At 39.8% G+C, this 12,599-nt stretch overlaps 1 pseudogene; it reads right to left on the reverse strand.

The window, feature by feature from the left end:
* Window positions 1–4,516: 4,516 nt before the first annotated feature.
* LOC129490836 (uncharacterized) lies at window positions 4,517–4,617 on the reverse strand (annotated as a pseudogene).
* Window positions 4,618–12,599: the final 7,982 nt, after the last annotated feature.

Raw genomic sequence — 12,599 nt, forward strand, 5'->3', positions numbered from 1 at the left:
TGTTTTAGTCATGAAGTATTTGCCCATGCCTATGTCCTGAATGGCATTGCCTTGGTTTTCTTCTAGGGTTTTTATGCTTTTAGGTCTTACATTTAAGTCTTTAATCCATCTTGAGTTAATTTTTGTACAAGGTGTAAGGAAGGGATCCAGTTTCAGCATTCTATATATGGCTAGCCAGTTTTCCCAGCACCATTTATTAAATAGGGAATCCTTTTCCCATTGCTTATTTTCGTCAGGTTTGTCAAAGACCAGATGGCTGTAGATGTGTGGCGTTATTTCTGAGGCCTCTGTTCTGTTCCACTGGTCTATATATCTGTTTTGGTACCAGTACCATGCTATTTTCATTACAGTAGCCTCGTAGTATAGTTTGAAGTCAGGTAGCGTGGTGCCTCCAGCTTTGTTCTTTTTGCTTAGGATTGTCTTGGCTATGCAGGCTCTTTTTTGGTTACATATAAAATTTAAAGTAGATTTTTCCAATTCTGTAAAGAAATTCAGTGGTCGCTTGATGGGGATCGCATTGAATCTATCAACTATGTTGGGCAGTATGGCCATTTTCACGATACTGATTCTTCCTATCCATGAACATGGAATGTTCTTCCATTGTTTGTGTCCTCTTTTATTTTGTTGAGCAGTGGTTTGTAGTTCTCCTTGAAGGAGTCCTTGACAGCCCTTGTAATTTGGATTCCTTAGTATTTTATTCTCTTTGTAGTAATCCTGAATGAGCGCTCATTCATGATTTGGCTCTCTGTTTGTCTGTTCTTGGTGCATAGGAATGCTTGTGATTTTTGAACATTGATTTTGTATCTTGAGAATTTGCTGAAGTTGCTTATCAGCTTAAGGAGATTTTGGGCTGAGACAATAGGGTTTTCTAAATATACAATCATGTCATCTGCAAACAGAGACAATTTGACTTCCTCTTCTTTATTTCTTTCTCTTGCCTGATTGCCCTGGCCAGAACTTCCAACACTATGTTGAATAGGAGTGGTGAGAGAGGGCATCCCTGTCTTGTGCCAGTTTTCAAAAGGAATGCTTCCAGTTTTTGCCCATTCAGTATGATATTGGCTGTGGGTCTGTCATGAATAGCTCTTATTATTTTGAGATACATTCCATCAATACCTAGTTTATTGAGAGTTTTTACCATGAAGGGCTGGTTGAATTTTGTCAAAGGCCTTTTCTGCATCTATTGAGATAATCATGTGGTTTTTGTCTTTGGTTCTGTTTATGTGATGGATTACATTTATTGATTTTAGCATATATTGAACCAGCCTTGCATCCCAGGGATGAAGCCCACTTGATCATGGTGGATAAGCTTTTTGATGTGCTGCTGGATTCAGTTTGCCAATATTTTATTGAGGATTTTCACATAGATGTTCATCGTGGATATTGGCCTAAAATTCTCTTTTTTTGTTGTGTCTCTGCCAGGCTTTTGGTATAAGGATGATTCTGGCCTCATAAAATGAGTTAAGGAGGATTCCCTCTTTTTCTATTGATTGGAATAGTTTCAGAAGGAATGGTACCAGCTCCTCTTTGTACCTCTAGTAGAATTCAGCTGTGATTCCATCTGGTCTTGGACTTTTTTTGGTTGGTAGGCAATTAATTATTGCCTCAATTTCAGAGCCTGTTATTGGTCTATTCAGAGATTCAGCTTCTTCCTGGTTTAGTCTTGGGAGGGTGTGTGTGTCCAGGAATTTACCCATTTCTTCTAGATTTTCTAGTTTATTTGCATAGAGGTGTTTAGATTATTTTCTGATGGTGGTTTGTATTTCTGTGGAATCGGTGGTGATATCCCCTTTATCATTTTTTATTGCATCTATTTGATTCTTCTCTCTTTTCTTCTTTTTTAGTCTTGCTAGCAGTCTATCAATTTTGTTGATCTTTTCAAAAAACCAGCTCTTGAATTCGTCGATTTTCTGAAGGGTTTTTTTGTGTGTTTGTCTATCTCCTTCAGTTCTGCTCTGATCTTAGTTATTTCTTGTCTTCTGTAGCTTTTGAATTTGTTTTCTCTTGCTTCTCTGGTTCTTTTAATTGTGATGTCAGGTATAAACTTTAGATCTTTCCTGCTTTCTTGTGGGCATTCAGTGCTATACATTTCCATCTACTCACTGCTTCAAATGTGTCCCAGAGATTCTGGTACATTGTGTCTTTGTTCTCATTGGTTTCAAAGAACATCTTTATTTCTACCTTTATTTCATTATTTACCCAGTAGTCATTCAGGAGCAGGTTGTTCAGTTTCCTTGTAGTTGTGTGGTTTTGAGTGAGTTTCTTAATCCTGAGTTCTAATTTGATTGCACTGTGGTCTGAGAGACAGTTTGTTGTGATTGCTGTTGTTTTACATTTGCTGAGGAGTGTTTTAGTTCCAATTATGTTGTCAATTTTAGAATAAGTGTGATGTGGTGCTGAGAAGAATGTATATTCTGTTGATTTGGCATGGAGAGTTATGTAGATGTCTACTAGGTCTGCTTGGCCCAGAGCTGAGTTCAAGTCCTGGATATCCTTGTTAATTTTCTGTCTCATTGATCTGTCTAACATTGACAGCGGGTTGTTAAAGTCTCCCATTATTATTGTGTGGGAGCCTAAGTCTCTTTTTAGGTCTCTAAGAACTTGCTTTATGAATTTGGGTGCTCCTGTTTTGAGTGTATATATATTTAGGATAGTTAGCGCTTGTTGTTGAATTGATCCCTTTACCATTATGTAATGGCCTTGTCCCTTTTCATCTTTTTTGGTTTAAAGTCTGTTTTATCAGAGACCAGGACTGCAACCCCTGCTTTTTTTTTTTTTTTTTTTTTTTTGCATTCTGTTTGCTTGGTAGCTCTTCCTCCATCCCTTTATTTTGAGCCTATATATGTCTTTGCACATGAGATGGGTCTCCTGAATACAGCACACCGATGGGTCTGGACTCTTTATCCTATTTGCCAGTCTGTGTCTTTTAATTGGAGGATTTAGCCCATTTACATTTATGGCTAATATTGTTATGTGTGAATTTGATCCTGTCATTATGATGTTAGCTGGTTATTTCACCCATTAATTTATGCAGTTTCTTCATAGCATCGATGGTCTTTACAGTTTGACATGTTTTTGCAGTGGCTGGTACCGGTTGTTCCTTTCCATGTTTAGTGCTTCCTTCAGGAGCTCTTGTAAGGCAGGCCTGGTGGTAACAAAATCTCTCAGCATTTGCTTGTCTGTAAAGGATTTTATTTCTCCTTCACTTATGAAGCTTAGTTTGGCTGGATATGAAGTTCTGGGTTGAAAATTCTTTCCTTTAAGAATGTTGAATATTGGTCCCCACTCTCTTCTGGCTTGTAGGGTTTCTGCCGAGAGATCTGCTGTTAGTCTGATGGGCTTCCCTTTGTGGGTAACCTGACCTTTTTCTCTGGCTGCCTTTAACTTTTTTCCTTCATTTCAACCTTGGTGAATCTGATGATTATGTGTCTTGGGATTGCTCTTCTCAAGGAGTATCTTTGTGGCGTTCTCTGTATTTCCTGAATTTGAATGTTGGCCTGCCTTGCTAGGTTGGGGAAGTTCTCCTCGAAAATATCCTGAAGAGTGTTTTCTAACTTGGTTCCATTCTCCTCATCACTTTCAGGTACATCAATCAAATGTAGATTTGGTCTTTTCACATAGTCCCATATTTCTTGGAGGCTTTGTTCATTTCTTTTCACTCTTTTTTTCTCTAAACTTCTCATCTAGCTTCAATTCATTCATTTGATCTTCAATCATTGATATCCTTTCTTCTGCTTGATTGAATCAGCTATTGAAGCTTGTGTATGCTTCACGAAATTCTCATACTGTGGTTTTCAGCTCCATCAGGTCATTTAAGTTCTTCTCTACACTGATTATTCTAGTTAGTCATTCATCTAACCTTTTTTCAAAGTTTTTAGCTTCCTTGCAATGGGTTAGAACATGCTCCTTTAGCTCAGAGAAGTTTGTTATTACTGACCTTCGGAAGCCCCCTTCTGTCAACTCGTGAAGCTCATTCTCCATCCAGTTTGGTTTCCTTGCTGGCGAGGAGTTGTGATCCTTTGGAGGAGAAGAGGTGTTCTGGTTTTTGGAATTTTCAGCCTTTCTACTCTGGTTTCTCCCCATCTTTGTGGTTTTATCTACCTTTGGTCTTTGATGTTGGTGACCTACAAATGGGGTTTTGGTGTGGATGTCCTTTTTGTTGATGTTCATGCTATTCCTTTCTGTTTGTTAGTTTTCCTTCTAACAGAGAGGCCCCTCAGGTGTAGGTCTGTTGGGGTTTGCTGAGGCTTGGCCTACTCAGCAAGGTCCACTCCAGACCCTGTTTGCCTGGGTATCACCAGCAGAGGCTGCAGAACAGCAAATATTGCTGCCTGATCCTTCCTCTGGAAGCTTCGTCCGAGAGGGGCATCCGTCTGTATGAGGTGTCTGTCGGCCCCATCTTCTGTGTCAATCTCGCTCAGACCTGTAGACCAGAACTGTTCCTATTCGGCCATCTTGAAAGCAACTCCAATAGGCTTTCCCTTATTATTTTTTGTTTTATTTTTAAATTTATTTTTTTAATATGGAACACTTTACAAATTTGTGTGTCATCCTTGTGCAGGGGCCTAATCTTCTCTGTATTGTTCCAATTTTATGTGCTTTAGATCCTTGCATTAGTATTTGTTACAACTGATGAACCAATATGGATACATTATTAACTAAAGTGTGTAGCTTACATTGTGGCTTGTTCTTGGTGTTGTACAGTTTTATAGAGTTTGCCAACAGCACTCTGTCATGTATTTACTATTACAGTATCATACAGAATAGTTTCACTGTCCTAAAAATCCCTTGTGTTCATCTATTCATCTCTCCCTCTCCCACCCTCCTCTGGCAACCACTCATTTTTTTTCTTGTACTGTCTGTATAGTTTTTGCCTTTTCCTGAATGTCATATAGTTGGCATCATATATAGCCTTCTTAGATTGCTTCTTTTACTAAGAAGCATATAGCCTTCTTAGATTGGCTTCTTTTACTAAGCAATATGTATTTAAGTTTCCTCCATATCTTCTCAAGACTTGATAGTTCAGGTTTATTTATTTATTTATTATATTTTATTTTATTTTTGCTAGAAAGAGAGTCTCACTGTATTGTCCAGGCTGCTCTTAAACTCATGGGCTCAAGCAATGCTCCCACCTTAGTCTCCCAAAGTGCTGGGATTCCACTGCTCCCAGCAGCTCCTATCTTTTTTTTTTTTTTTTTTTTTTTTGAGACGGAGTCTCGCTCTGTCGCCCAGGCTGGAGTGCAGTGGTGCAATCTCGGCTCACTGCAAGCTCCGCCTCCCAGGTTCACGCCATTCTCCTGCCTCAGCCTCTCCGAGTAGCTGGGACTACAGGCGCCTGCCACCACGCCCGGCTAATTTTTTGTATTTTTAGTAGAGACGGGGTTTCACCGTGGTCTCGATCTCCTGACCTCGTGATCTACCTGCTTTGGCCTCCCAAGTGCTGGGATTACAAGCTCCTATCTTTTTATGGCTGAATAGTATTTGTTTATTCATTCACCTTTTTTTCTTTTCTTTACCTCTGTGTTTTTTTTTTTTTTGACAGGGTCTCACTCTGTCATCTAGGCTGGAGTGCAGTGGCACAATCTCGGCTCACTGCAGCCTCGACCTCCTGGACTCAAGCAATTCTCCTGTCTCAGCGCCCCTGAGTAGTTGAGACTACAGGTGTATGCCACCACGCCAGGCTAAATTTTTGTATTTTTTGTAGAGACATGGTTTTGCCGTGTTGCCCAGGCTGGTCTTGAACTCCTGAGCTCAAGTGATTCATCCCCTTCAGCCTCCCAAAATGTTGAGATTACAGATGTGAGCCACTGCGCCCGGCCTCCATTCACCTATTGAAAGACTTCTTAGTTGCTTCCAAGTCTTGGCAATTATGAATAAAGCTGCTATAGACATCTATGTATTTTTGTGTGTGTGTAAATATATGTTTTATATTTGTGTAAACGTAAGTTTTCAACTCATTTGGGTGAATACCAAGGAGTGAAATTGCTGGATTATATGTTAATAGTGTGTTTGGTTTTGTAAGAAACTGCCATACTGTATTCCAGAGTGGAGGTAGTATTTTGCCTTCCCCCCAGCAATGATTGAGAGTTCTTGTGTCTCCACATCCTCACCAGCATTTTTTGTCAGTGGTTTGGGTTTTTTGCGTTCTCATAGATGTATACTGGTATTTTATTGTTGTTATAATTTGCAATTCCCTAGTGGAATACTGTGTAGTGTTCAGCACCTTTTCATGTGCTTGTTTGCCTTCCGTATTATCTTCTTTGGTGAGGTGTCCATTCACATCGTTTTGCCTGTTTTTGATTATTTGGGCCATAATTGGATTGCTGTTTTTATTTCTAGCAGTGAAAATCCTAGCCCTAGCCCCTTTCTTTTTTTTTCTTTTCTTTTTTGCCATCCAAATTGGCTTATAATTATATGTTACATACACACATTTATATCACATCCTGTTTTATTATTCACTGCAACAAAGTTATGGTTAGACGGATACTCTCAAACACTGCTGTTAGACATATAACTTGGCTCAACCTTACTAGAAAATGATTTTGCAGTTTTTAAAATTGGCAGATAAAATTTTACATGCTTCTCGGCTGGGCGTGGTGGCTCACACCTGTAATCCCAGCACTTTGGGAGGCCAAGGCAGGTGGATGATGAGGTTGGGAGTTCGAGACCCGCCTGACCAACATGGTGAAACCCGGTCTCTACTAAAAATACAAAAATTAGCCAGACCTGATGGCGCGCGCCTGTAATCCCAGCTACTCAGGAATCTGAGGCAGGAGAATCGCTTGAACCAGGAAGGCAGAGGTTGTGGTGAGCCGAGATTGCACCACTGCACTCAAGCCTGAGTGACAGAGCGAGACTCCATCTCAACAAAGCAAAACAAAACAAATTTACATGCTTCTCATGTAAAATACGATGTTTTAAAATATATGTGCCTTGTGAAATGGCTAAAGCTAGCTAATTAACACGTGTTACCTCACAAAGTTATCTCTTCTTTCGTGAGAATACTTAAAATCTACTCTCTAAGTCCGGGCACAGTAGCTCACACCTATAATCCCAGCACTTTGGGAGGCCAAGATGGGCAGATCACTTGAGGTCAGGAGTTCAAGACCAGCCTGCCCATCATGGCGAAACCCCATCTCTACAAAAACTACAAAAATTAGCCGGGCATGGTGGCAGGCACCTGTATCCCAGCAACTTGGGCAGCTGAGGCAGGAGAATTGCTGAACCCAAGAGGCGGAGGTTGCAGTGAACCCAAATTGTGCCACTGCACTCTAGCCTGGGCGACACAGTGAGACTCTGTCTCAGAAACAAATAAATAAAATAAATAAAATAAAATACATTTTGAAATGGTTATATCTAGCTACTTAACACATGTATTATCTCTTATTTATTTATTTATTTATTTTGGTGAGAATACTTAAAATCTACTCTCTAAGGCTGGGCATGGTGGCTCAAACCTGTAATCTCAGCACTTTGGGAGGCCACGGCAGGCACATGAGTTGAGGTCAGGAGTTCAAGACCAGCCTGGCCAACATGGTGAAACCCCGTCCCTACTAAAAATACAAAAATTAGCCAGGTGTGGTGGCGCATGCCTGTAATCCCAGCTACTTGGGAGGCTGAGGCAGCAGAATCGCTTGAACCCAGGAGGCAGAGGTTGCAGTGAGCTGAAACTGCGCCACTGCACTCCAACCTGGGTGACAGAGTAAGACTCCATCTCAAAAAACAAACAAACAAACAAACAAACAAACACATCTACTATAAGTATTTTTCAAAAATACAATATATTGTCATTAACTGTAATCACCATGTTGTACAACTGGTTGCTTGTTTTTTAACGTTGAGTTTTAAGACTCTATATATTTGAGATACATATCCTTCATCAGATATGTATTTTGTAAATATTGTCTCCCATTCTCTGGCTTGTTTTTTCATTCTTTTAATAGTGTCTTTCACAGAGCAGAAATTTTTAATTTTAACCAACAGTCCAACTTACGAATTTCTTCGTTCATGAATCATGTTTTTGGTGTTGAATCTAAAAACTCATTGCTAAGTGAAGATCACCTAGATATTCTCAAATGTTATAAAAGTTCTCTCATCGAGTGTCTTATATTTAGGTTTGTGAGTTCTTTTTAATTAACTTTTATGAAGGAATAAGGCCATTGTCTAGATCCATTCTTTTGCATGTTGATGTCCAATTGTTCCAGCACCATTTGTTGAAAAGACTATCCTTTCTCCATTGAATTGCTTTGTTTTCTTTGTCAAAGATCAATTGACTGTATTGGTGGGGTCTATTTCTGGACTTTCTTTTTTTTTTCTAAGACAGAATCTTACTCTATTGGCCAGTCTATTGCGCAGTGGCGTGGTCTGGGTTCACCTCCACCTCCTGGGTTCAAGCAATGCTTGTGCCTCAGCCTCCTGAGTAGCTGGGATTACAGGCACATGCCACCACGCCTGGCTAACTTTTGTATTTTTGCTAGAGATGGGGTTTCACCATGTTGGCCAGGTTAGTCTCGAACTTCTGACCTCAAGTGATCCGCCTGCCTCGGGCTCTCAAAATGCTGGGATTATAGGTGTGAGACACCGTCTCCAGCCTACTTCTGGACTTTCTATTCTATTCCATTGACCTGTTTGTTCTTGATTATGGTAGCTTTGCAGTAAGTCTTGAAGTCAGTAGATCAGTCCTCCTACTTTATTCTCTATCTTCAGTATTGTTTTATTTTGGGTCTTTTGCCTTTCCATATAAAATTTAGAATCAGTTTGTTGATTTCCAACAAGTTCCAGTAAGTTCCAAAATAACTTACTGAGATTTTGGCTGAATTGCATTGAATCTATAAATCCAATCGGTAAGAACTGACATCTAGTGACATCATAGTGAGACTTCCTATTCATGAACATAGAATATCTATTTATTTATATTTTCTTTTCTTTCTTTCATCAGAGTTTTGTTAGGTCTTGTCCATATTTTGTTAGATTTATTCCTAAGTACTTCAAATTTTTGGTGCTAATGTACACAGCACTGTATTTTTAATTTCAAATTCCAGTGGTTTATTGCTAGTGTGTAGGAAAACAATTGGTTTCCAAAATATTAAGCTGTATCAAGCAACCTTGCTATGATAACTTATTAGTTTTGGGAGAGTTTAAAAAATTGACTTCTTGGAATTTTCTACATAGATAATCATGTCATCTGTGAACAGTTTATTTGAAACTTCCCAATTGGTATCCTTTCATGATTCATTTTCAGTTATCACATATGTAATTAAAAAAAAAAACGGGCTGGGCATGGTGGCTCACGCCTGTAATCCCAGCATGCTGGGAGGCTGAGGCGGGAGGATCACAAGGCCAGGAGATCAGTACCATCCTGGCTAACATGGTGAAAACCCGTCTCCACTAAAAATACAAAAAATTAGCCAGGCGAGGTGGCGGGCACCTGTAGTCCCAGCTACTCGGGAGGCTGAGGCAGGAGAATCGCATGAACCTGGGAGGTGGAGCTTGCAGTGAGCCAAGATCACGCCACTGCACTCCAGCCTGGGCGACAGTGAGACTCCGTCTCAAAAAAAAAAAAAAAAAAAAAAACAACAATGAAAAAACTAACTCAGTCTCCTTCCTGATCTCAGCATCAGATTCTCTGCCCTCCACTATTCCCTTTCTTAAATATCTAATAACAGAGCTTCAAAATACATGATTCCAAGTGCTTTAGAACTACGGGAATAAATCCACAATTAATGATTTCAGCACTTATCTCTCAATAATTGATAGAACATGCAGACAGAAAATCAGTAACGATACAGAAGACTTGAACAACAGTATCAACCAACTTGTCTAATTGACATTTATAGAACAGACCACCTATCAACAGCAGAATACACATTATTTTCAGATTCACAAGGAATAATTACAAGACAGACCATAATCAAGGCCATAAAACAAACACGAATACATTTTAAAAGATTCCAATCATATAGACTATGTTCTTTGACCAGAGTTCAGTAAACTAGGTATTTATATAGGAGAATGCTATTTGGAAAATCTCCAAGTTTTTAGAAACTAAATAACAAGCTTCCAGATCACCCATGGGATAAAGAATAAATCAAAAGGGAAATTTCTGAGCATTTTAAACTGATAAAAAGTGAAAGCACCATTTGTCAAAACCTAAGGAACTGCGCAACACAAAAAGTGAATCCTAATGTCAACTATGAACTTTAATAATAATGTATCAATATTCATTAATGTACAAAATGCACTATACTTATGCACGATGTTAGCAATAAGAGAAAACCCTATGGGGTGCAGGTGGAAAGGTATATAAGAACTCTACTTTCTGCTCAATATTTTATTTGTTTGTTTTGTTTGTTTGTTTTTTGTTTTTTGAGATAGGTTCTCCCTCTGTTGCCCAGGCTGGAATGCAGTGACGCAATCTTCGCTCACCGTAGCCTCGACTTCCTTGGCTCAAGAAATCCTCCCACCTCAGCCTGCCAAGCAGCTAGGACTACAGGCCTGAGCCACCATGTTCGGCTGTTTTTTGTAGTTTTGGTAGAAATGGGATTTCACCATGTTGCCCAGGCTGGTCTTAAACTTCTGGGCTCAAGGGATCTGTCTGTCCACCTCGGCTTCCCAAAGTGCTAGGATTACATGCTGAGCCACCACGCCCAGCTGTCTGCTCAATTTTTCTTGAAACCTAAAACTTCTCTAAAAAAGTAAAGTCCGCCAGGCACGGTGACTCACTTCTGTAATCCCAGCACTTTGGCAGGTGGAGATGGTTGGATCGCCTGAGGTCAGGAGATTGAGACCAGCCTGGTCAACATGGCAAAGCCCCATCTCTACTAAAAATACAAAAATTAGCCGGGCGTGGTGGCAAGCACCTGTAATCCCAGCTACTCAGAGGCTGAGACATGAGAGTCGCTTGAACCAGGAGGCGGAGGTTGCAGTGAGCCCAGATCACACCACTGTATTCCAGCCTGGGAGAAAGAGTGAGACTCTAAAACATAAATAAATAAATAAATAAATAAATAAATAAATAAAACTAGCTGGGCCTAGTGGCACGCGCCTGTAGTACCAGCTACTCTGGAGGCTGAGGCGGGAGAATTGCTTCAGCCCAGGAGGCAGAGGTTGCAGTGAGCCAAGATCGCGCCATTGCACTCCAGCCTTGACAACAAGAGGAAAACTCCACCTCAAAAAATAAAAAATAAAAAGGAAAGTCCTATAATTTAGATTAATGAAAAAAATCAAAACTTGTGGGATGCCTATAAAGCAGTACTTAAAAGAAATTTATAGTACTAGACACCAATATTAGAAAAGAACAGCCTCAATAACCTTAGCTTCTACCTCAAGAAACTAATAAAGAACAAAATAAAATAGAGTAAATGAGAGAATGGAAATAATAATTATAAGAGTAGAAATCAGTATAATAGAAAACAGGAAAGCAATACAGAAAAATGAATGAAATTAAAACCTGGTTCTCTGATAATACCAATAAAATTAAGTGATCAAGAAATAAAGGAGACATACCCAAATAAATGAAGGTTAATTAAAAAAAGAAAAAGAAAAAAAAGACAGAAGACTACCAATATTAGAAACTAAAGAAGTAACATCACTACAAATTCTACAGATATATATATATATATTTTTTTGAGACGGAGTCTTGCTCTTTCGCCCAGGCCAGAGTGCAGTGGTGCGATCTCCGCTCACTGCAAGCTCCGCCTCCCGGGTTCACGCCATTCTCCTGCCTCAGCCTCTGGTGTAGCTGGGACTACAGGCGACCGCCACCGCACCAGGCTAATTCTTTTTTTGTATTTTTAGTAGAGACGGGGTTTCACCGTGTTAGCCAGGATGGTCTCGATCTCCTGACCTTTCGATCCACCCGCCTCAGCCTCCCAAAGTGCTGGGATTACAGGCGTGAGCCACCGTGCCCGGCTTCAAATTCTACAGATATTAAAAGAGGAATATGATTAAAATTTTATGCCAATAAACTTGATAACTTACATGAAACGGACAAATTTCTTGCAAAGGTAAGCAAATATACCATCTCAGTTATAGTTTAACCTTAGCCAGGTCCAAAGGCAGCCTTGGAGCATGAGTTGCAACACAGTACAGTAGTCTCTCATTATTTGCAATTTTGCTTTACACAGTTTCAGTTACCTGCAGTCAACCGTGGTCCAAAAATATTAAATGGAAAAATCCCAGAAATAAACAATTCATGCGTATTAAATTGTGTTGTTCGAGTGCACGATAAAATACTGGGCCATCCCATTCTGTCCTGCCTCACATATGAATCATGCCTTTATCCAGCATTATCCATGATGTATACACTCCCCAACCTGTTAGTCATTGCCCCTGACATCCATGCACATCATCACGGCTCGATGACCCAGAATCACCAAGAAGCAGATGATCCTCCTTCTTATGTATGGTCAGAAGGTCAGTATTAGCCTAATGTTATGTCACAATGGCTATGTCATTCACCTCACTTCATCTTATCATGTAGGCATTTTATCATTTCACATCATCACAAGAAGAAGGCTGAGTACAGTACAGTAATATATTTTGAGAGAGAAAGAGGCCACATTCCCATAACTTTTATTACAGTATATTGCTGTAATTGC

Source organism: Symphalangus syndactylus, chromosome 9, assembly GCF_028878055.3.
Source record: "Symphalangus syndactylus isolate Jambi chromosome 9, NHGRI_mSymSyn1-v2.1_pri, whole genome shotgun sequence".
In the NCBI taxonomy this organism is placed as follows: domain Eukaryota; kingdom Metazoa; phylum Chordata; class Mammalia; order Primates; family Hylobatidae; genus Symphalangus; species Symphalangus syndactylus.